General features: G+C 33.3%; 1 protein-coding gene and 1 pseudogene across 1 annotated transcript in view; one reads left to right on the top strand and one right to left on the bottom strand.

The window, feature by feature from the left end:
- The window catches only part of LOC145291974 (uncharacterized), a 635,233-nt gene that overhangs the window by 494,954 nt on the left and 116,413 nt on the right, over positions 1–23,866 (bottom strand). The gene's annotated exons all lie outside the window — the stretch shown is intronic.
- On the top strand, positions 9,538–9,655 carry LOC145292402 (5S ribosomal RNA; annotated as a pseudogene).

Genomic DNA, 23,866 nt, shown 5'->3' with positions numbered 1-23,866 from the left:
ATAAAAATGACATTTTTGCACCAACCTGATATTTTCATTGGTCTATCATGCTTACGTTTGAAATAGCAGTTTCGTTTATGTCACTGTTAATTTTGTAATAGCGTTTATACCCCGGTCAAATTGTGGGATGTTTTGTCATTGGTCTGTCAAGCTTATGTTCGAATAGCATTTTTGGTCTGTCACTAAAAGCATGGATTGGATGAACGCAACCTTAGAATATCCGTTCGTCTTTTATAATCAGAAATTGGCATCACCATTTTTCTTGTTTTTCTTGTCTAACAAAACGTCAATTCGCATCCTGACGGCATCTTCAATTTAGTCAGCAGTTTTCATGTTCTTTGATTCGCATCCTTTTACCCACAATTCTTGTTTTGTTTTTGTTTCTTTCTTTTTTTAACGCCATAAACAAGGGTGCAAATCAGCCCTCGTTCCGCTCGTGTCAATTAATTAATGTTTAGTCTTTAATTATGTTCTCCGAAACAAACAGCGGAAAGGCATTGTTGACACGTGCAGTTGCAAGGCCAAAGACCAAACAAGGCCAAAGGGGCAAAAGAAGAACAAGAATTCTACAGAAGATTCCAAAGAAACAGCAATGTGGTTACCAATTCCAATCACTTCCTGCATTCTTACGAACGTGATTGTGTATCTCCAACTGGATACATTCCGGCGTAAATATTTGTTGAGCGGCCAGATAAATAGAGGCATTGACTGGCTAACTTTCCCGCTGCCACGGGGATATCATTCACTCTATAATAAAGATCAATGTGTGTATATACCAAAAGTACTTCAGTTTTTTTATGCCTTTTTATTTTTATATATGTTTATATGTTAATATATCACAGAACAAAAATATAGAATAAACAGACACGCTGTTTTACAGACACGCTTTTAGATGCAAATAATTTTTTTAATTCGCATATATATATATATATATATATATAAAATGATCGTCATTTCTTAACAAAAGACCACCTTTCCTTTGCTTTATTGTTGACTAGCCTTGGTGCCCGGCGTTGCCCGGTTGTTTATAGGTGTGTAATGGGTAAAACAAGTGATAGTAGGCTGGCAGGCTCGAACCCGTACCGCAAAGGAGGAAAAGAACATGAAAAAAAGTGATGTCTTTGCTGTTGCCCCATGGCCAAACCGAAAGGGACGAATGTTTAAATTAAGGCTAGTCAATTGAAAAGAGTGGATGACTTTCGAAAATATCGGCGAAAAAAGGGAACCCTTCCTGTAGAAAAGTGTCCAGTTGAGGGTAATACAATTAATGTTTTAGCCAATTTTTCGATATTTGTCGTCCGAAGGATCGAGCTTCAAAACGACATCGATCTCCTGAAAATCTGTTGCCTGTATCGAAAGTTTTAGGCAGACATACATACATACATACATTTAAACAGACAGGTGATATTTATATTATAGATTATTTATCCATTCCCATGTACTTTTTAAAATATTCTTACGTTTTTGTTATTTCATTTAATACGTTTTATAATTTATATATATGTGTGTGTGTGTGTGTGTGTGTGTGTGTGTGTGTGTGTGTGTGTGTGTGTGCATATATATATATATATATATATATATATATATATATATATATATATAAATGTGGAGATGTGATCAAGATGCATTTTCTATCTTTTGTGGGAACGAAGGTGGCTCTTCAGACCAGCCCTGCTCTTATACAGTCTATTGCAGTGGTCACACTTTAGCTGAAATTGAGGGACGCCAACCGGTACTGCCTTACTGTCGACATTCACATGATGCTTCAAACCACCACTCGATTTGCAGAACATGGAGCAAATAGAACATCTGTGCTCCGCAGTTTTCCTCGTCAAAGAATATATATATATATATAGTGATCATAAAAAACTATATTCCAAAATTCATGATGTTGACCATCTTATAATTTATTCCTTTAATTTAGTTGACATTTACAATTCTTGACAGTATCTGTTTTGTAGTGCAAAATCAATCACTTAATTATTATATCAATCAGTGAATCTATTATGCCCTTAACTCATCAGAAGAAACAGCAACAATCAATCCGTCAATTTTCGGATTTTAATCATGTCAAATCACACTTTATTTCCTTTTGACTGGTTGATTGTTGTTATTTCTTTTGATGAGTTAAGGGCATAATAGTTTCACTGATTGATATAATAATTAAGTGATTGATTTTGCACTACGAAACAGATACTGTAAAAAATTGTAAATGTCAACTAAATTAAAGGAATAAACTATAAGATGGTCAACATCATGAATTTTGGAATATAGTTTTCTGTCATTTATTCACTATATTGTTCTGTAATCACATTGAGCTTCTTAAATAAGGATTGGTATATAGTATATAGTATAAAAAAATATATTTCCACAGAAATATATATATATATATATATATATATATATATATATATATATATATATATATATATATATAATGCGTGTGTGTGTAATATAGATACATATACTATCTATATTCTTTTTCTCCTATCTAATATATAAAATTAAGTCGTTTGGATTTTTCAAAGACGTTAATGGTGATGCATCTTATACATCACTATTTGATTCTGACTAACGATTTCTTCTTTCTTATTCTTTTAACATGTTATTTACATTAATAAAGGGAATTAAATTCAGTTTATTTAGGAAAATTCTTAATTCGGGTAAAAGATTGTTAGATTGAATCCTTTTTCCTTGATACCCTATGTCTTACAAAATTATCAAAAAGAAATTAGTACATTGTCATACATACTAAATCATTTATTTATTTTGTTTAATAACTCATGTATCATAATAGTAATTAAATTAATTATCTGTCCATCTAGCTGCTCAACTCTCAATTAGATACGATCTCAAATAGAGACGCTGTTAGACATGATATCAAATAGCAACTTCTTACGTTCCAAGTAGCAATATTCCTTGTTTTTGGTGAAAGAGTTTTTGTTTTTTGTTTTTAAGTCGATAGAACAAGCAAGGATAACAAAAGTTTATTTCTTATCCAATAAATGTCAAGAGAAGAAATCTGATAAATATTAAAATCGATAGGACAATGGGGCTTATAGTTATGGAGTTAGCATATCTGGAATATCTTATGGCTATGGAGCTAGCATATCTTAAATTTCTGATCTATTGACTGGTGACCTAGTCAACGAACAAATCGAATATGGTTAAGTCTTCTATCTCAAGTAAAGCAAACTGGGAAATTACAAGGCAAATTGCCCAAAGGAAGAAATTAAAAAAACTGACATCTATTAATATCTTCAGAGAAGAGGTGTGATTTTGCTGCTAGTTGGGTGGGTTGCGAGTATTTTAGTTAAAAGGGTACAAGCGTACCAAGTTCGTCTGGAGCATATTCCGTGGAAATATGTGTAAAACAAGGATAGCGATGTAATACTGTAGTGAGGCGACAGAGGCGAGACCTTGACAGACAGTGCAAGATCTATTAGGTTATAAATTTCTTTTTGAACTCTGTCCAAGGGGGAGAGGCTAGTGGCTGATGCGGTAGGTCAGATGTTGCAACAATGGTAGTTGACAAAGATATAGAATATTAGCAGGTGTGAAAAGATTTCTAACCTCGTAGTAGTTGCCTAGATTTGCAGTAGACTTGGCAACACCTACGTACTTAAAAGAGTAAAAAACTGTCGATAGAATAAGTAAATGTAACAATTGTACAAAGTTAATATGCTAACCAATAAATTTTGAGAGAAGACACCTGATACTGCAGGGAACAGATAGACAGTGGTGTTTAGGGTTAAGAATGGAGCTAGCATGTCTTAAATGTCTGATGTATCAACTAGAGACATAGCCAACATTTTCACTCCCAACGAACAAGTCGAACCTGCTCACATCGTCTGTCACAAGTAAAATCTGCGTTTCGATAAATGCAAGATACTTGTAATAGGCATCGAAAGTAAAATAAAGTATCCAGCGATACAATATATGCATAGGTACAGAGTGAATAAATTAAGGGCGATTATTCCAAGTATTACTTGTTTGCATAGCTTGAATTTCAACTATATTAAGTACATTTCAGCATTTAATTTCTGTAAAAAATCGATGTATACAAATATTAGTTATGTATGGAAAAGCAGTAGGGTTTAAATAATATGGATTTTTAAGCATAATTTTATAATCTCCTCCCCCCCATCTCTCTTTTTGTATAAATATATATATAAATTCATAATAAAATGTTTTCTAAAATATGTGACTCCCCATTGCTTAAATTTCGTGCTTAAACCAAGCGACTACACACACGGATTTAAACAGTATCAAGACAAGACGTATCAAAATCCAAAGCTACAGAATTTCCTTGGATTCTGCATCTTTGGATTTTACCGTCATTGGAAATTTTACCTTTCACCAGACTATCCATTCACGTCAAATCACTTTTTTATTCACTCTATTCCCTCTGCTTCACTTTTTTTTTATCAAGTAAGATCTATTACTTACTTGTAGTTTCATTTAATACTTTTGCAAGCAAAATTCGATCCTGCATTTTGCTAAATCCTACCCTCCGATGAGAAGGAAAGTATTTCTTCGAAACTCCGCGGATTAAGGACTATCCATTTATTTAGTGCTTCTTTTTTAAAATTAAATATGTTTTTAACTCTTTTTCAAAGTGTTTTTTACATATTTTATTAACTACTTGTTCTTATCTTCTTATCTATCATATATATATATATATATATATATATGTATATATATATATATATATATATATATATATATATGATGGTAGCCAAATTGACTATTGAAATGCTCATATCTTTGGTTTTATGAAACGAAACTACATAAAAGTTTGCAGACTTTTTGAGGATTATAATAGTATTCTACGGTTAAAATTTTATGACAATTGGTAAAAAAAAACAAAAAAAAACTATATCTCCAATTCATTAAAATATGTCCAAATTTGCCTAGATTTCTATACGTAGTGTCCAGAGAGGTAGCTTCCATTTCGCTGGTTCGGTTATCTCACCTGTGGCCTTGCTAGGCCATATATATATATATATATATATATATATATATATATATATATATATATATATATATATATATATATATACTCATAGCCAAATTGAATATTGAAATGCTCATATATTTGGTTCTATGGGAGGAAACTACATGAAAATTTGCAGATTTTTTTAATATTACAATACTATTCTATGGTTAAAATTTTATGACAATTGATAAAAAAGTACTATATTTTCAAACCTATAAAATATGCCCAAATTTGCCTACATTTGTGTGTATATATATATATATATATATATATATATATATATATATATATATATATATATATATATATAGTGTTCTGGAAAGGGCAGCTTCAGTTTTGGAATGAATTTTGCTGAAGGTTTTCTTTGCTTGGTTGTCTCCCCTGTAGCCTTGCTAGCCACGTGTGTGTGTGTGTGTGTGTGTGTGTGTGTGTGTGTGTGTGTGTGTGTGTGTAGTCTTTCAGTTTCCAAACTTCTTTCGTATGGGTACTTTATGTGCAGTACACATGATACTCTAGTACTCTTTGAAATAATCTTCTCTAACTGTAATGCTCTTCTTGTAGTGCTCCATCAACTTCTGGAAAACCCCATGGAATTTTTTTGAGTGAGCATGTCATCACAGCCTCATTTCATCTCTTCAATATTCTGCTAATGACAGCCTCTAAGGTTTTCCTTGAGCTTGAGGAGTAACCAAATCTTACATGGAGCAAGGTCTAAACTATAGGGACAGTGAAGAACTATCTTGATGCCCATGTTTGTCAAATAGTCTGTGACGAGGATGAAGCGCTCATCAGATAAACATTGCGTCTTCTGCATCTTCAGTTTCCTGCAAATAATTCTGTTTACAGTTCCTACACTGTCATCAAACTCTACCTTCCTTGAATCTCTTATATCTCTCAAAAACTGATGCTCGATTCATGCAAGATGGTCCAAAAGCAGTCTGAAGCATTCCATACATTTCTGTGACATTTTTTCCAAGTTTTAAAAAGAATTTTATTGCATATCATTCTTCTAAAGTGTCTTCACGCCCAGATTGCATTTTTTAAAGTCACCAGTTGGGAAAATCAGGCTTTAGTAGGGTTTATTCCAATTCCTGTTGTAGCTGTTCATTTGAACCTGAAATCATAAAATTTGATCAGTCATTGCATAAGATGTATAGCAATAACATATTGAATTTTCAACAAAAGTCTATGACAATTTAAAATGCCTGTGCAAAGAAAGTCTGGAAACTTATTGAAGACACCTCATATATATATATATATATATATATATATATACATATATATATATATATATATATATATATATATATATATATATATATATATATAATTTAATAATATGCACTTAATTATTATCTACATATGTATATGTTTCATCCTTACGGAATCATCATTATAGAGTTAGCTATTCAAAACTCATTTTAAAAACTAGAAATGCTCAGAACTAAATTATGTACACAGAATTGTTTATATTATTTAAAGAAATATGTTTAAAAGAATGCTTCTTCATCATCATCATGATGGGCTCCTTGCCCGGACCAATGTGACTCTTCCTCTCCAGAGTTTCCTATCTTCCATCAGCTGCCTCAGATCTTCAGGTTCACAGTTGGCGTCGTGTGCTATTTGCTGGAGGTACGTGGATCTAGGGTGTCCTTTGCTTGAGCGTCCATGTTGTGGAGTCCATAGCAATACATCACTCACAATTCATGCTTGCTCCTCAGACAATGACCAGCAAATCGTAGGCCTCTTTATTTGATGGTATTAGATATGGCAGGTACGTTGCCATAAAGTTGCTGCTTCGTGGGATGATTTTACCAAGATATATTTAATACCGTTCGGAGCATACGGGTGTATGTGCTGTCTAGTTTTCTTTCCAATCTTTTGGTGAGTGTCCAGGTTGTAGCACTGTAAACAAGGACAGACTCTACCATGCTTCCTATATTATAAGGAAAAGAATTAAATTTTACCAGTACGATCCTCTAGAGAAATTTTCAAATTATTTTAGAGCATTCTGTTGAACAAGAAATTTACTTGTAAATTTTAATTTACAGTGTTAATTTCTTTTTCTTATGACAAGCTCTCCTTCCTATTGTGTTTGTATTGAGCTTTTTTTATTTGGTTGGGATTAATATATTAATTTATAAATATTATTAATTATATTAGGTTGAAGTTTACATTTGTTTGTTTCAGGTGAACATTTCATCACCATTGCCTATATATATATATATATATATATATATATATATATATATATATATATAAAAGTGAGTGTGTGTGTGTGTGTGTGTACATTTCCCTACGCAATAACTCTGTCAATTTAAAGTCTACAGACTCGAAATTTGATATACAGGGTACTGAGATTTGGGAAAATATTTGTGATCGGTTTTCGGCCAGAAATTTGGCTGTTAAGGAGTCAAAGTTCAAACGATTTAACCTTTGAGAAATCTACCAAACTCCTCCGGCAATTTTGGGTATAAACAATTGAAATTTTAGATATAGGCTCCTTGAACATGGATCTTACTTAATAACTTGATTAGAGCCCAAAACAATAAATCTTAAGAGGTCATAATAAGGGTCAAACTTAAAAAAAAACTGACCTCTGAGGTGTCTGCCAAATTACTCAGACAATTTCTGGTCATTTGAAATTTTACATAAAGGGTATTCAGAGATAGGATAAGCTTTTTAATCGGTTTGGGTCGAAAACTTTTAGTTACAAATATATAAATGTATATATGTATGTTTGCATGTCTGCCTAAAACTTTCGACAGAGGCGACGGATTTTACCAAGATCAGTATCGTTTTAATGTTCGACTTTTCAGACGACAAATATCGAAAAATTGGCTAAAAAAATTACTATCTTCACTTTGTTAATGACAGGAAAGGTTGGCAAAGCACCGAACAATATGGAAGTATTGTGTATCAGGATTATGCATAAGAAAACAATGATATTCCACATCGATTTGGTGAATGATTTTTCTATCAGCATCTTTTATTTTGTAATGCTCGTCGTTTATATAGTAAAATCTGCAATGTGATTAGACCTTTGATCGTTCGACCCATTCAGGGCAGAGCATCACTCCATCATTTCAAACAAATCAATAGACACATCACCAATGAGAATCTTTGTAGATTTAATGTCACGCAAGGTTGCCTCATTTCAATTCTTTGCAGTTCTAAAAAGTTCAATTATAATCGAGACAGTGTTTATCTGACAGAGGCCATTACACTGTTTTCACCATCTGCCTTGTCAAGATCAATGGAGTTATTTACTAAGTCTCTTTTATGGCAATTAAAAGCTTTGAGGTTAGTTAATGCTCAAGCAGAACAACAACTGTATACTAACACGTATACCTGACATTGTTCGGGTATTATATCTACACAAGTTTATGGATAAAAATATGTTCTGATAGTGTTCGCACTAATATTCACATTCATATAAAACTAGCGTGAGTATCTGGCGTTTCCCAGGTATTAAGAGGTGTGTGTTGAGCAAAAAAAAAAAAAAAAAAAAAAAAAAGTGGTAGTAGGCAGGCAGGTCCGTACTGTGAAGGAGGAAAAGAATGTGAAAAAAAAAGTGCCGTGTTTGCTGTTGCGCCCATCGCCAAACCGGAAGTGATGTAGGTTAAAATTAAGGCTAGACAATCGAAAAGAGGCGATGACTTTCGAAAATGTGGGTAAAAAAAACGGCCCCTTCCTGTAGAAAATTGCCCAGTTGAGGGTGAAGGAATTAATGTTTTTGGACAATTTTTCGATATTTGTCGTCTGAAGGTTCAAGCTTCAAAACGATACTAATCTCGTGAAAATCCGTTGCCTCTGTCGAACGTTTTAGGCATACATACATGCACATTCATTTAAACAAACAGGTGAGATTTATATTATAGACGAGGTCTTTAAAGAAAAGAATATCTAATGCTTTGGACCTTTAATTTATTTTTAGTAGCCGTGTAACTCTCGCTTCCTTTATTTTGTCTTTTAATCTTAACATTACACAAGCGATGTTTATGACAAAGGGAGAGAATTGCTGTTTTCTTAATCGGAATCTATCAATCTAATACGTACCATTGACTAGTTTAGACCATAAAGGATTATTTTTACCTTGTTACATCAAGTTACTTAATGTTTTGTCTGGGGCGATTTCCATAAAAAAGAAAAAAAAAACTTAAGCGCCATAATGATGCACTCACAATTGTTTCTAGCTTCTATATACTTTTGCTTATTTGCACCGAATTTATGTCAGATAAATCTGTGGAATGCGTGCTGCTTTTGAGCGATGGTAGCTACACAAGAAGTAAACCAGTGGGTTTTGCTAAAGAACTTTCGTGTGAGAACATGTGCTTCAACTTCTGCTATAAACCATCAGCATCATTTACACACAGTTCCACAGGAAGAAAGAATATACTACCCCATGGATAATCTCTAATGCAATTCCTATACTAGCAGGTCACCTTGCATTGCCTGGTTGTAAAATACGCTTAAATATGATATTTTAAATGAAGCAGATTTTTTTATTCATTATTATAGAGCCAATTCTCTATTGATTATACGGCATAATCGTGTTGACACACCGATTCTCATCAGATCACCGAAGTTAAGCAACATTGAGCCTGGGTAGTACCAGAATGGGTGACCATTTAGGAATTCTAGGCGCTGTATATACTTTCTGCTTATCACAGTATTTGTTTCCAGTCGTCCTGTACATACATTTCACTTGCCACTAGTATTTAACAATGTCGTCTCAGGAGAGGTCTGGTCGGAGATTGCACACCTCCTGCCACAGAAATTTCCCGCGCAAGCAACCCTTCGTGGGTATCCATAGTCTGTCCAAGACTGAAGGAGCCTGCTGCTTCTCTATTGATCATTATATTGAACCCAATATATAGTAGTAGCTACTCGGAGTGACCCAGTCATAAAATACGTTTCAATATGATATTTTAATTCATACAAATTTCATACTGATTATTAAAGTGCTAATACTGTATTTATTATTTTATTGTACCCAATATATAGTTGTGATTTCAAAACTAAAAGAAAATATGACTTGGGTGCCATGAGCTAAAATCGAAATCCAAACATGTAGCTCTTCAGCCTTATTACCGTCTGATTTCAGTCCATTTAAAAACTTTAAAAAATAACGTTGCTAAAGGTATAAATGTATATTTGCGCATGCGTAAAAATAACACATTTTGTCGATTTACACCAGCCAAGTTACAATTTTCCTCAATTTTGACACCTTACGACTATTTTTATTGATTAAAAGCCAACTCGAATGTGATACATGTGCCCATATCCCCCATATATCTTCAAGTGTGGACCAAAAATTGACAGAGTAGTTTGGTCGAGACCGTTCCTCACACAGATAGACAAGGTCACTTTATATATATATATATATATAAATATATATATATATATGCAGATTCTAAAAAATTGACAGAGTAGTTTGGTTGAGACCGTTCCTCACAAAGATAGACAAGGTCACTTTATATATATATATATATATATATATATATATATATATATATATATATATATATATGCAGATTCTCAAAAATTGACAGAGTAGTTTGGTTGAGACCGTTCCTCACACAGATAGACAAGGTCACTTTATATATATATATATATATATATATGCAGATTCTCAAAAATTGACTGAGTAGTTTGGTTGAGACCGTTCCTCACACAGATAGACAAGGTCACTTTATATATATATATATATATATATATATATATATATATATATATATATGCAGATTCTCAAAAATTGACAGAGTAGTTTGGTTGAGACCGTTCCTCACACAGATAGACAAGGTCACTTTATATATATATATATATATATATATATATATATATGCAGATTCTCAAAAATTGACAGAGTAGTTTGGTTGAGACCGTTCCTCACACAGATAGACAAGGTCACTTTATATATATATATATATATATATATATATATATGCAGATTCTCAAAAATTGACAGAGTAGTTTGGTTGAGACCGTTCCTCACACAGATAGACAAGGTCACTTTATATATATATATATATATATATATATATATATATATATATATATATATGCAGATTCTCAAGTTCGATAGAAAGGTTCTAGAATTTGACAAGAAGGTCGAAGGTTACATTGGCTGAAACGTTGTTATAAATAACACTCAAGATGAGAACAATAGTCAAAATAATCCAAATTACTAATTGTTATCTAAAAAATTTAGAAACAGGACTAGATAACTTATGGCAAAATATTTCCCAACACATTCCAACAGGCACAAACCAGAGTATTATAAACATCAAATGAACATAAAAACTTAAAACACAAAAATTAATAAATATGTATGTTCTTTGAACGCATATTTGATGAATGCCTATTAGAGAATATAGTTATTTTTTGTCTGAGGTTTTTTTTAATAGGTTTCTCATAAGGAACTATATACACAGCTGTTGCTTATATGTCAGAATCAGAAAATGAAGCAGTAGAATTCGGAATTACTAATTAAAGAAATTTATCTGTATCACAGAAGTATCACAAACGTTTAGCGATCTTCAATCGATATTCAGGGATATAATATTATCAGAGATCGATATCGCAAGTTCACTTTCAAGAAGCACAGATGGCAATTCAAAAAATAGTGTAAGATACAATTATCTCCCTTGTATATAAGTGTTGGGATAAATTATCTCCCTTGTATATAAGTGTTGGGATAAAATCGGCCTTGTAAATAAATGTAGGGGCACTAGTATCGATAAAATAAAGGGACACTATTTATCTATCTTGCATATGAATGTTACGACACAATCTGGCATATGAATGTTACGACACCATCTTGTATATGAATGTTACGACACCATCTGGCATATGAATGTTACGACACCATCTTGTATATGAATGTTACGACACCATCTTGCATATGAATGTTACAAAACCATCTTGCATATGAATGTTACGACACCATCTTGCATATGAATGTTACGACACCATCTTGCATATGAATGTTACGACACCATCTTGCATATGAATGTTACGACACCATCTTGAATATGAATGTTACGACACCATCTTGAATATGAATGTTACGACACCATCTTGCATATGAATGTTACGACACCATCTGGCATATGAATGTTACGACACCATCTTGAATATGAATGTTACAACACCATCTTGCATATGAATGTTACGACACCATCTTGAATATGAATGTTACGACACCATCTTGAATATGAATGTTACGACTACATCTTACATATGAATGTTACGACACCATCTTGAATATGAATGTTACGACACCATCTTGCATATGAATGTTACGACACGATCTTGCATATGAATGTTACGACACCATCTTGCATATGAATGTTACGACACCATCTGGCATATGAATGTTACGACACCATCTGGCATATGAATGTTACGACACTATCTGGCATATGAATGTTACGACACCATCTTGCATATGAATGTTACAACACCATCTTGCATATGAATGTTACGACACCATCTTGCATATGAATGTTACGACACCATCTTGAATATGAATGTTACAACCACATCTTGCATATGAATGTTACAACACCATCTTGCATATGAATGTTACAACACCATCTTGCATATGAATGTTATGACACCATCTTGCATATGAATGTTACAACACCATCTTGCATATTAATGTTACGACACCATCTGGCATATGAATGTTACGACACTATTATCGATCTTGTAGTTTTTATACCATTTGTTTTAATTTTCATTTGTGTAAGAGGACATAAAAGTGGTATAAAACTGGGTCTTTTTGCTAAATACACGCCGTGTTATTTTTTTATATATGATTTTCATGTTCAATTCAATTTTTACGGTATATTTTATTTATCAAATTGTTAGGTAAAAGTACAGAATAGTTAAACATAGATTTCCTCTCCCCATGTTAAGAATGGATTTCTAAATAACGTTATTATTTCAGTATGGTCAGTGTTCTGTATAAGTACCCAAAAGTTTTCTGTTCAAGGAAGTATTTTTACCTATCCTTGAACGAGTATTATGAGAATACCAGAACGATTTTGGGTACTTATATAGAACACGGACCGCGTTTTTTTTTTTGTTTTTTTTTTTTTACACAGTGATCACCACTTATCAAGGCCCAGAAGCCACTCAGAGATAAGGGTTATTGCAAGTACATTACGTTATTGTGGCGTTGAAATAATGTTATGTAGAAACTCATTCTTTACATGAAGAGAGGGATGCTATATATTAGATTTTTTTGAATGTGAGATTATATATAAATATTTCTACAACCAAAAAATGCAGCAGCTCTCACATACCATGAAACCTCAGATTGGAATTTTTGGACTTGCGTTTTGCCGTCGTTTAGGCTCATCAATAGTTTCAAACATGGGGTTTGGTTATATTCTACTGATGAACCAAAACAATGGCGAAACTCGAGTCCGCTATTTTGCTTTCATAGTTTGTGTGAGCTTCGGCACTGTTTAATTGCGGAAAATATATATATATATATATATATATATATATATATATATATATATATATATATATATATGATGGTGATATATATATATATCATCATCATCGTCATGAACGTTGAGGATTTGTGCCGTTATGAACGCATCTTAAGTTTAAAGCTCTACTAGCGGCGAAGCGAATGACTGTCTTTTCTAGGTGCTGTCTCTGTTGGATTGTTTTTCTTTTTTATTCATGTTAAATTCACTTATTCGTACTAACCATCATCGTCATCGTGAACTCTTCTTCATATATCTTCTACATGTATGTGTATGCTGTATGTATGCATGTATGTGTACGTGCATGTGTTTATTTCCATGTGTATGTAGGGTGGAGAGGGCTCCCGAAAGCCGTGGTGAAGGCAACCCCTCTAGGAGAAGCAAATCTCTGATTTAAAAAACCATAAAGTGGGAGACCAGTACCCGCATTAAGCTGGTCTGCAGTTTGACTTGCTCTTGCTTGTTGCTGGATCTTAACATTTGGAACCAAGAGAGAGACTTAGCTGTCGTACAAAGCTAAAACTTTGTAACACGATCTTTGTATAGATACTTACTCAGGCATTTGTCTATAAAAAATAGTACTGTGGCGATGGAAAAGGTTTGACGCGTGTAGACCTGAAATGCTGGAAGCATGTAATAATTGATCTGCCATCATTATATGTATGTATGTATATGTGTATATATGTTTATATATGTAAATGTGTATATATATGTATGTATATCTATGTATATGTATGTATATATGTATATGTGTATATATGTTTATGTGTGTTTGTATGTATATACGTATATATGTTTGTGTGTGTATGTTAGTATATGTATATGTATATATAAAAAAATGTCAGGTCATGTCATATGCTACTGGTACCATATAACCCAGTACTACCTGCCTCATGGTCGAGTCACCGGTGATTAAACTGGTTCCCCCACCAGACTTGTTTGGTGAGGAGGGCGGCTAGTCTCCCTGAAGGATTAAAAACAAGACCTTCCAAAGGGCGAATGAACTCTTTTTCTGGGTCAACGGCCAACTAGCACCGTGTATATTTGTGTGTGTGTATATGTGTATTGGGGTAGAGAGGGCTCCCGTAAGCCGTGGTGAAGGCAACCTTTCTAGGAGAAGCAAATCTCTGATTTAAAAAACCATAAAGCGGAAGACCAGTACCCGCATTAAGCTGGTCTGCAGTTTAATTTGTTGCTGGCTATCTTGCTCTTGCTTGTTGCTGGATCTCAACATTTTGAACCGAGAGAGAGACTTAGCTGTCGTACAAAGCTAAGACTCTGTAACATCATATTTGTATAGATACTCCCTCAGACATTTGGACTCATGGATTTTAAATGTCTGAGGGAGGTGCACTCGTCTGACAAGAGGTTGCAATCATCATCATATATAAAAAAATAGGCATCTTCGCGCTCATGGACTTTCAGTGACTGAGTGAGTAGCACTCGTCTTACAAGACGTTGTAATCATATATATATGTATGTATACAATTAAATACATGTGTGTGTGGGTGTGTTTCAACTGAGTAATGCTTTTTTCAATTACTAATCAGTTTTTTAACCAAATAATTAACTATAAATAATTTTTTAATTTGAAAACTTAAAACTAAGTCCAATAAGTTATTCGGTTTAAACATTTCTAAGACTATCAAGAGGTATACTTAAATATACTTACATCTACTTCAGAAGGTTTCTTGTAGACTTAATGGCTGCTGAATAAGCGATCATATATGTTTTAATCTTGTCAGTTATTCGAGTTTTGGAAATTAGTGCTTCGACTGGTACGATCCACCAGAGTTACATGCCTTGAGTCATTCGATCTCTTCTCCCCAAGTATAAATCTATTTGTCTTTCTTTAAATCAATAATTTTAGAAATCAATAAATATCTACCTGTGTTCTACATATACGAAAGCATGTCGAACATAACCTTGCATTTATTTGACTGCCTTCTGATATTGATTTTCGTAGCGCGATATTCAATTTTTTTCCTGCATAGACTTTTTTTATTTCTCAGTACATTTGGATGGGTTGTGTTTTTTAATATACTTTATATATCTATCTATATATCTATCTATATATCTATCAAAATGAGAATGTGTGTGTGAGGACAGTTCTTAACCTATATACTCAACGAACTTTTGATCTACATGCTTAAAATTTGGTATATAGGGTATTCAGACATGTGGAAACCTTTCTATTTGGATTTCATTCAGAAAAAAGGGCTGCTAATAGATAAAGATTGAAAAGTTGATACGTGGGGGGGGGTCATCGGATTTTTATTTGTTTCACGAATTGTTTTCATGTTAAGAATAAGTATGCTTGAAAACATTTTTTAAAGTCCGTGTCAAACTGGCTTAATAGTTATCGTACTTGACTCGCGTTTTGGTTTCGATCTCATCTCTAGTATTTTTTTTTTTTTTACTTACAAGAAGTAGACTTTAGAAAAAAACATAATACTCGTGTGTATATGTCTCAGTTCCTGTATGAATTGAAATATAGTTTTATGCGCATTTTACAATTGGGCAACGCCGGACAGCCTGCTAGTATGTAGATGTATTAACAATTATTTTTATACCTACTGACACTAATACTTCATGATTATATATAATTATAAAACTCAAATGACCTTGTAACGAGTGATGTAACCCACTTTGCAGTTTACGACATCTGGTTGCGCATGCGCACATAAACATTAACGTAAACAAATGAACACAAATCGCTTCTTTTGCAGATTTTGACCTGTGCACTGAAATATTAACGTTGTTATTTCGAAATTATTATTTAACATGGGGAGAGTGGGGGTGTTCCGCAACTATTCTTTATTACAACTATACTGTCGCTATTTTCTTACAACTAAACAACTTTAACCCGTTGACAAACATAGCAATTGTAGTAAAGCCAAGACTACTACTACTACTACTACTATTATCTATCTGTCCCTCTTCCTTCCTTTTTTAAATTTTTTGTTTACATTTCTAGATACAAAATAGTTGTGTGAGAACGGTGAATTTGTTGAAACATTTACTAATCTGCTTCAATATTAGTTTTATTTTATTTTATTTATCAAGGTTTTATTCTTTTGCTTCAGGTTTTACTAATTATTATTTTTTTTTAATTTTAGGTTTCTATAACTTGGTTGAAGGATTCCAATATGGGTTTTTCATTCTTATATTTCTCATCGGTAGGTTCATGTGCGTTTTTGCTGCTAAATGACTTTCGTCGGCGTCTGATTCGTAGGAAAATCATGTTTAATTTTCGATTTTTGAGCGATTATTCGGAAAAATAGATAACTTTACACGAATAGGGAGGATTTTTTTTATGTTTGAGTGATCCATCCGTGATTTTTCATTTTAATATACTTTCAGAGAAATGTTTCTGTTATGTCAAAAAAAAAAACCCTATTTTCTTTACGTCACAAGTAAATATATATATATATATATATATATATATATATATAATGTATATATATATATAATGTATATATATATATAATGTATATATACATATGGATAAAAAATCAATACGAAAAATATATAGATGTTTATATCTTTTCTGTATTTATTTCCTACGTGTTGACGTGTAGGAATAAAAAAAAGTCTTTCAACTAAAAAAAACGAAAATTTTTCTTTCAAAAGCACAAATTTTCGACCGATCCTTCGGTTTTCTTCAGTGTGAATGATGGAAATAGGAGTGTAGGGCGGGCAGAGTTAGCAGCAGGAGGGGCACGGGTATAGCCAATGAGGTTAAGATATATCTGAATATGACCACTCCAAAATTTTGGACTTGGAATGGTCAGTAACTTGTGTGGCCTCTATTCAAAACCAAGTCTTTCATAAAATGTTGAATTGGACATTCATGCACCCCACGTACACACTCGCATATGTAAACATAAATGCATATACACCCATACATTACTACACATGCTTTTACATGTACCCGCACACACACAGAATACATACACACACGTTTGTACATGTACGTACACATACACTTGGAGACTGATGAACAGGTGTAGGCTGATAAGTGATAACTTCTGACCAAAAGCTGATGCTTCCCATTGGGATGATAAATTTATTATGGTTCTAGGTATAGCACAGGGTGAAAGGATCACTGCTTGTCTGGGTTGTCTATACGCACACCCACATTTATTTTTTTTTCAACCGCTTACTGTAGATTCTAATGTATATCGTTAATTGATATATACACACCAATAATGTTTTAAGAAAAGTAGACGAAGAATATTCTTCTTCATTTTCACTTTTATTTAATCTATTTTTTATTTTTGTTCAAACTTAGTAAAATATCAGTAAAAACCTCCTAGATTTCGGGCCATTTGATATATAACGTTTCCTGTCCGTCTGTGTGTCCACGTGCCTCTCTCTTTCTTCTTCCACACACATGCACACTCGTATATACCCATACATACATACATACATACATACATACATACATACATACATTGAATGACAGATATAAGGGGAAAAAAGCATTGTTTTTAAATTAGAAGTCATCACAAAAATTGGAAGCTCAATATGCCGGTTAGAGAAATTAAAGGTTAATAACAATTTATATTGGAAATAAAACTCAAGGTTAGATATATTGCAATGCTTAAACAAGAAGTTTATATATATATATATATATATATATATATATATATATATATATATATATATATATATATATATATTGTATTGGTAGTAATTATTAAGTGTGTCTCTCTCTCTCTCTCTCTATATATATATATATATATATATATATATATATATATATATATTTTATAGAGGGAATTAGACAAGACACAGCATCATGCCCAAAGATATAATGACTGAACTTAAAACAAATTTTCGTATGGAATTTAATAAGAAACAAAAATGCTAGTTTTATTTTGGTGTCTTAAACTTCTCCTCCCCTTTTTTTGCTGATGAAGAGATTATATTCCAAGATAAAACCTTTGTCAGTTATTGTCCATAATTGTCAATTTTAATGAAAATGAACATCGTTTTCCTAAACGATCGTACACTAAAGTTGATTTTGTTTGTTTTTCCTTTTGCAACTGATTGATAATTCACAATTATTATTTCTTTTACTCAATATATATGTGTGTGTGTGTGTGAGAGAGAAAGAGAGAGGTGGGGGAGAAGCAAGCAAACAACAACCTTTTGTTCGTTTTTTTTTTCAGGTCAGAATCGCAAGAAATTTGCTTTTTTTTACATAGGCATAACCACTTATTAAGGCCCAGAGACCACTCGAGGATAAGGGTTAAGAGTGTACAGTAGTCAATTGGACAATATAGTAATCGTTAGTAATGGAAATTCGGTAAATTTGTTAACTTAAGTGAAACGTCTCATCAAGAACTTGTTTACGTTGGACTTGAAGACAACCATATTGTAGTTAGCTGGAAAGTAGGAAAACGGAAGACAATTCCACAGGCGTGCAGTTCTAAGAAAGAAACTTTGTTCATGGAATCTACGTTTAGGTTTCACGTTGATCTTTAGTGCCACTCTCGCTTGTTGCCTACATGTCATGAACATACTTTGCTACGCGATTTACAATTAAACACGGTACAAGACTAAGGAAAAAGACTTTTAACTGGTTTGAAAGAAAAAATGTAATTACCCAGACTAACCCTTACTTTAGCCCTAAAGTTCAAAGAAAATACTGTATGACATTTCAGCCAATTATTCAACGAGAAGTCACTGAAATCTTGGAAATCTATTCCGACGAATGGAGAGCTTACGCTAATTTAAACAAACTCATTTTTTTTTAGTATATTACTAACAGTTTTCGTCAATCCCAACACCGAAGCACATACACAAGTGATTGAAAGATCATGGCTTAACAGGAATATTCCTTTATTGAAGAAAAAAATGAGGTGTACCGTGCAGATATTTATTCCTTATTGTTGTTACCAAGTGATGTCGCTGAAGGCTCAGTAATTTATTCCAAGTAATAGAAAGCTTATAACCATAATCAAACTTATCTAGAACCGTCAGATGGAACAGACATTCACAAACCCAAATATGACAAGAGTATTCCATAGAACGTCTGACAGCAGATTTGTGGAAAAAGAGAATAGTCTCAGGTTTGCAAAGAAATGGTTTGGAGCTATAAATAGATCCTAACTAGCGTAAAGCAGAAAGAACAATGAATCTATCAACTGCGAGAAAGATTAGATGAGAAAAAAACAAGTCGTTGTCTCTTAAGACTATTTTATTAGATTTGTAAACGATCATACTGTAGGCAGTTGGAAAGCAACTCCGACGTGTTGTATTTTACAGAGGCGGAGTTCTTGGCGGGAAACTTTTGTTCATGGAACTTCTGTTTAGTTTAAGGTACACAAAGGAGGAATGAAAAATTCTTTATGATGATCTTCGCTAGGAAAGTTTTTGCTGTGAATGTTTTATAGAGAGGAACCAGAGATTAAAGCTCAGTCGAGCACCTAGCATAAAAATAATGATAGAGTAGAGGAAAACTAGGAGCGCCTATTATGAGGCAAACAGGCTGTAGGAAAGAGAAGAGATCCTATGTATACATTTATCGTACAGAAAGAGTTTTAAGGTATTTTTTATTTTTTTCAAAATAAAACTTCGTTCCAGTTCTCTTAACGAAATCTTATTTTGATTAAGAATAATATTTTGAATCAATTTTATAGCATCAAAAGTATGCGGGTCGGTAGAAAATTAAATTTTAATGCCTTTGGTAAAAGTTATTTATTGCATGCTTTCTTTATCTATTTCTGGGCTGTTAACTATACTGCAAGATTACCTATTCGGAATGATATGCTTCTGGAGTTAGGCATAAATATAATTTTCCTAGTCATGATAGACATGTTCTAATATCTGGAAGCCAATGTTATGGGTTTTTTTTTTTTTCGGTGGAGATTTGACTCATTATTTGCAAAATCCCCATTTGACATTAACATAAGAATAATGATAACTACAATATTTGGATGTTAAAAAAAAAAAGGAGATATGGAGTAGGAAGAACATAATTTGTCATGGAGCATCCTCAAACTTTTGTTTTTTTCCTTTCATCCTTTTTTCAATCCTCTTATAATATTCTTCTCGATTCAACTTTGGAAGTTCATTCATCTAATTGATATTTACCCTCAAGTTGCTTTTGGCCTTCTGATTCAAAAGTAAAAATAGATATCGATAGAGCGGAGACAGAAAACATTAGAAAAGAGGGGAGACAGCAAAAAGAGAGAGGACACAGCAAAGAAAAAAAAAAGAGGAGGCAGCAAAGAAAGAGAAAGGGGAGACAGAAAAGACAAGGGTTATAGTAAAGAGAGAGAGAGAGACGGAAAGGATATAGTAACGAGAGAGAGAGGGGGATATAGTAAACAGAGAGAGGGGATATAGGAAAGAGAGGGGGATACAGGAAAGAGAGAGAGAGAGAGAGAGCGGTGGAGAAAAAAGAGGAGTGTGGGGGAAACAATAAAATAGAGGGAGAGACAAAAGAGAGAATGGGGTGAGATAGGAAAGTGAGAGAGAGAGAGAGAGAGAGAAGAGGGACAAAAAAAACGACAGAAAAAAAGAGATAAAAAGACAATAATAATGCAACAAAATAACCAACAACTATGTTTAAGTCTTAAATATATATTACAAGAGAAAATTTGTTTGGCAATATTCGACTGCTAAGAGTCTTTGATTTATTGTCAATAAATCTACACGGATAAGTTGATGGCAGTCTTGGAAAAGCCATAAAAAGTACCATTTTTTTTTTCTTCAGTGACATATGTCTTCTCTAAGAAACCAAAATAAAAGAAAATATTTTTTTTTCAAGCAAGCAAAATAAATACCTGATTCTAGCTATGATTGAAAAGTTTTTTTTATCTCTCATGAAATTGTATTAAAAAAAAAAAGTTTGAAATAATTCGTTACAGCATTTACCAAGCTCCTTTTGTAATATGATTGATAGTTCTATGTTGGATAGCGATTACATCGGCTAATGTCAAGATCAAACTAAGTATAAATCAATTATCATATTTTTCGATATTTGTCGTCCGAAGGGTTGAGCTTCAAAACAATACCGATCTCATGAAAATTAGTCGCCTGTGTCGAAATTTTTAGGCATACATACATACATACATTTAAACAGACAGGTGAGGTTTATATAATAGACTAGGCTGAGTGCCCGGCGTTGCCCGGGTGTTTGGAGGTGTGTGTTGAGCAAAAAAAAAAACGTGACGTCTTTGTTGTTGCATCCATCGCCAAACCGGAAGTGACTAATGTTTAAATTAAGACTAGTCTATTGAAAACAGGTGATGACTTTCGAAAATATCAGGGAAAAAATCGACCCCTTCCTGTAGAAAAGTGCCCAGTTGAGGGTGAAGGAATTAATGTTTCTAGCCAATTTTTCGATATGTGCCGTTCGAAGGGTCGAGCTTCAAAACGGTACCGATCTTGTGAAATCTGTCGCCTCTGTGGAAAGTTTTAGGCAGACATTCGAACATATATACATACATACATTTTAACAGACAGGTTAGATTTATATTATAGCTTATAGATGATTTAATATTTCAGGTGTAAGATTGTACTTCTTAAACATCACCATCATAAGGGAGATGATAGTAGCTACATGGTTAACAACACGGACTGACAACCTGGATGTGCCAAGTTCGAATCCAGTTCATTCCACAGAAACACTTTTATTTAGAGATGTTTGCAACCTTTACGTTGTCCCTCCTGTAAATACTCAATAACTTTTGCAAAAGAATTCGAACTAAAAAAATATCGGGAAAACGAAAGCCAACAATGAAATAATCTGATTCATACGAAATAAATGAATGAGTTGGTGCTCCTCATCCTCCCCAATATTAACAGCAACAACAGTGGTTAACGACACAAACGGACAACCTTGTGATGTAGGCAACCTCATGTAGTTTCTCCCATTAGTAACCAACGTCTTTCTAAAAAGAATTCTGATTAGAAACATATCAGTAAACAAATTCTTATAATAATCTGATGTCATATAAAATAAAACGGATCCTCAACAAACAAAAAACAAGGAGATGGTGGTGGCTCAGTGGTTAACGACACAGAATGGCAACCTGAGTGTGCCAAGTTTTGTCCCACAGAAACACTTTTATGTAGAGGCGTTGGCAACCGTTACATGGTTCTTTCTGATACCAGTCTAGAATCTTTTTTTTTTAAAGGAGTCAATACTTATCAAGATCCGGAGGCCACTCGAGGATAATGGTTAATGAGTGTATGGTAGTCGATGGGAAAATATCGTAGTAATCGTTTTAGTGGAAATTCGGTAAATTGAATATTTTAAGGAGGGCTCAAGAACTTGTTCATGTTGGACTTAAAGACAACAAAATATTGTTGTTTTGGTTAGAAAGTAGGAATAAAGATATCCGAGAAACGAATGCTAATAAAATCCTCAGCAATGATGCTAAACAAACAACAATAATCATCATCCTCATCATATTTGGATTGACTACTGGATGCTTAGGTCACCCTTCTTGGGGAAGGGAAGTATGTATTCTTCCCTCCATATATTAATAATTTTTTGATTATATACAGAATTGCATGTATTAAGAAGTATGTCATTGAAACCACCTGTCTTCCATACTTCAGGAGGTATGTTATCTAAGTCTGCAGCCTTAAGATTCTTGGTCTTTTTTAGTACATTTAGAAGTTCCTCCATTGTAAAATCACCCTTCTCAATATCGAGTTCCTGTAAAACAATCGGCTGAATCGGTTGGTCTGTTACTTCTGGTTTGTTTCCGATTAGTTTTTCAAAATGTGCTTTCCATTTCGAACATGCATTTTCCGGAGTGTTTACCTTTAACTTAGCTTTGGCAGGTCGTTTGCACTCAGATATCTCATTTACTACTTGCCAAGCCAGATAGGATTGTTTGTTATCTGCTGCATTCTGGATTCGATCTATTTGTGCTTGAACATACTTCTGTTGTTCTGATAGGTACATCATACTAAGCTCTTGAAGCGCCTGCTTCCTTAATTTTGTATTCTGTCGAGTGGGGTATTTATGTTGCTTTTTGATTATGTTTTTTTAACTTTTCTCGTTTTAATATTATTTTATAATTTTCCCACGGTACTTTTCGTTTTAACTTGGGCTTCAGAGGTATACTTTGCTGCTTCTTGGTGCCATCTAAAGAAGTTTTCATAAGTGGTATTAGCAGTTGGTTCCTGCTCTTGTGCTTGTAAAGCATCAAATCTGTTTCGCAGTTCGACTATGAATCTCTGGTTTGATCTGATTGTCATGTGACAACATTGACCAGTTGTAGGGCTGTCTAGATGATTTTTTAGTTTTGTTCGCTCGTAGGCTTAACTTCAACTTAGAGGTTACAATCCTGTTATCAGTAGACACACCATAGAAACTGCTATAAAC

This window comes from Euprymna scolopes, chromosome 13, assembly GCF_053919585.1.
Source record: "Euprymna scolopes isolate OS-2025 chromosome 13, ASM5391958v1, whole genome shotgun sequence".
Taxonomy (NCBI): domain Eukaryota; kingdom Metazoa; phylum Mollusca; class Cephalopoda; order Sepiida; family Sepiolidae; genus Euprymna; species Euprymna scolopes.
This window is presented reverse-complemented; position numbering and strand designations above follow the sequence as displayed.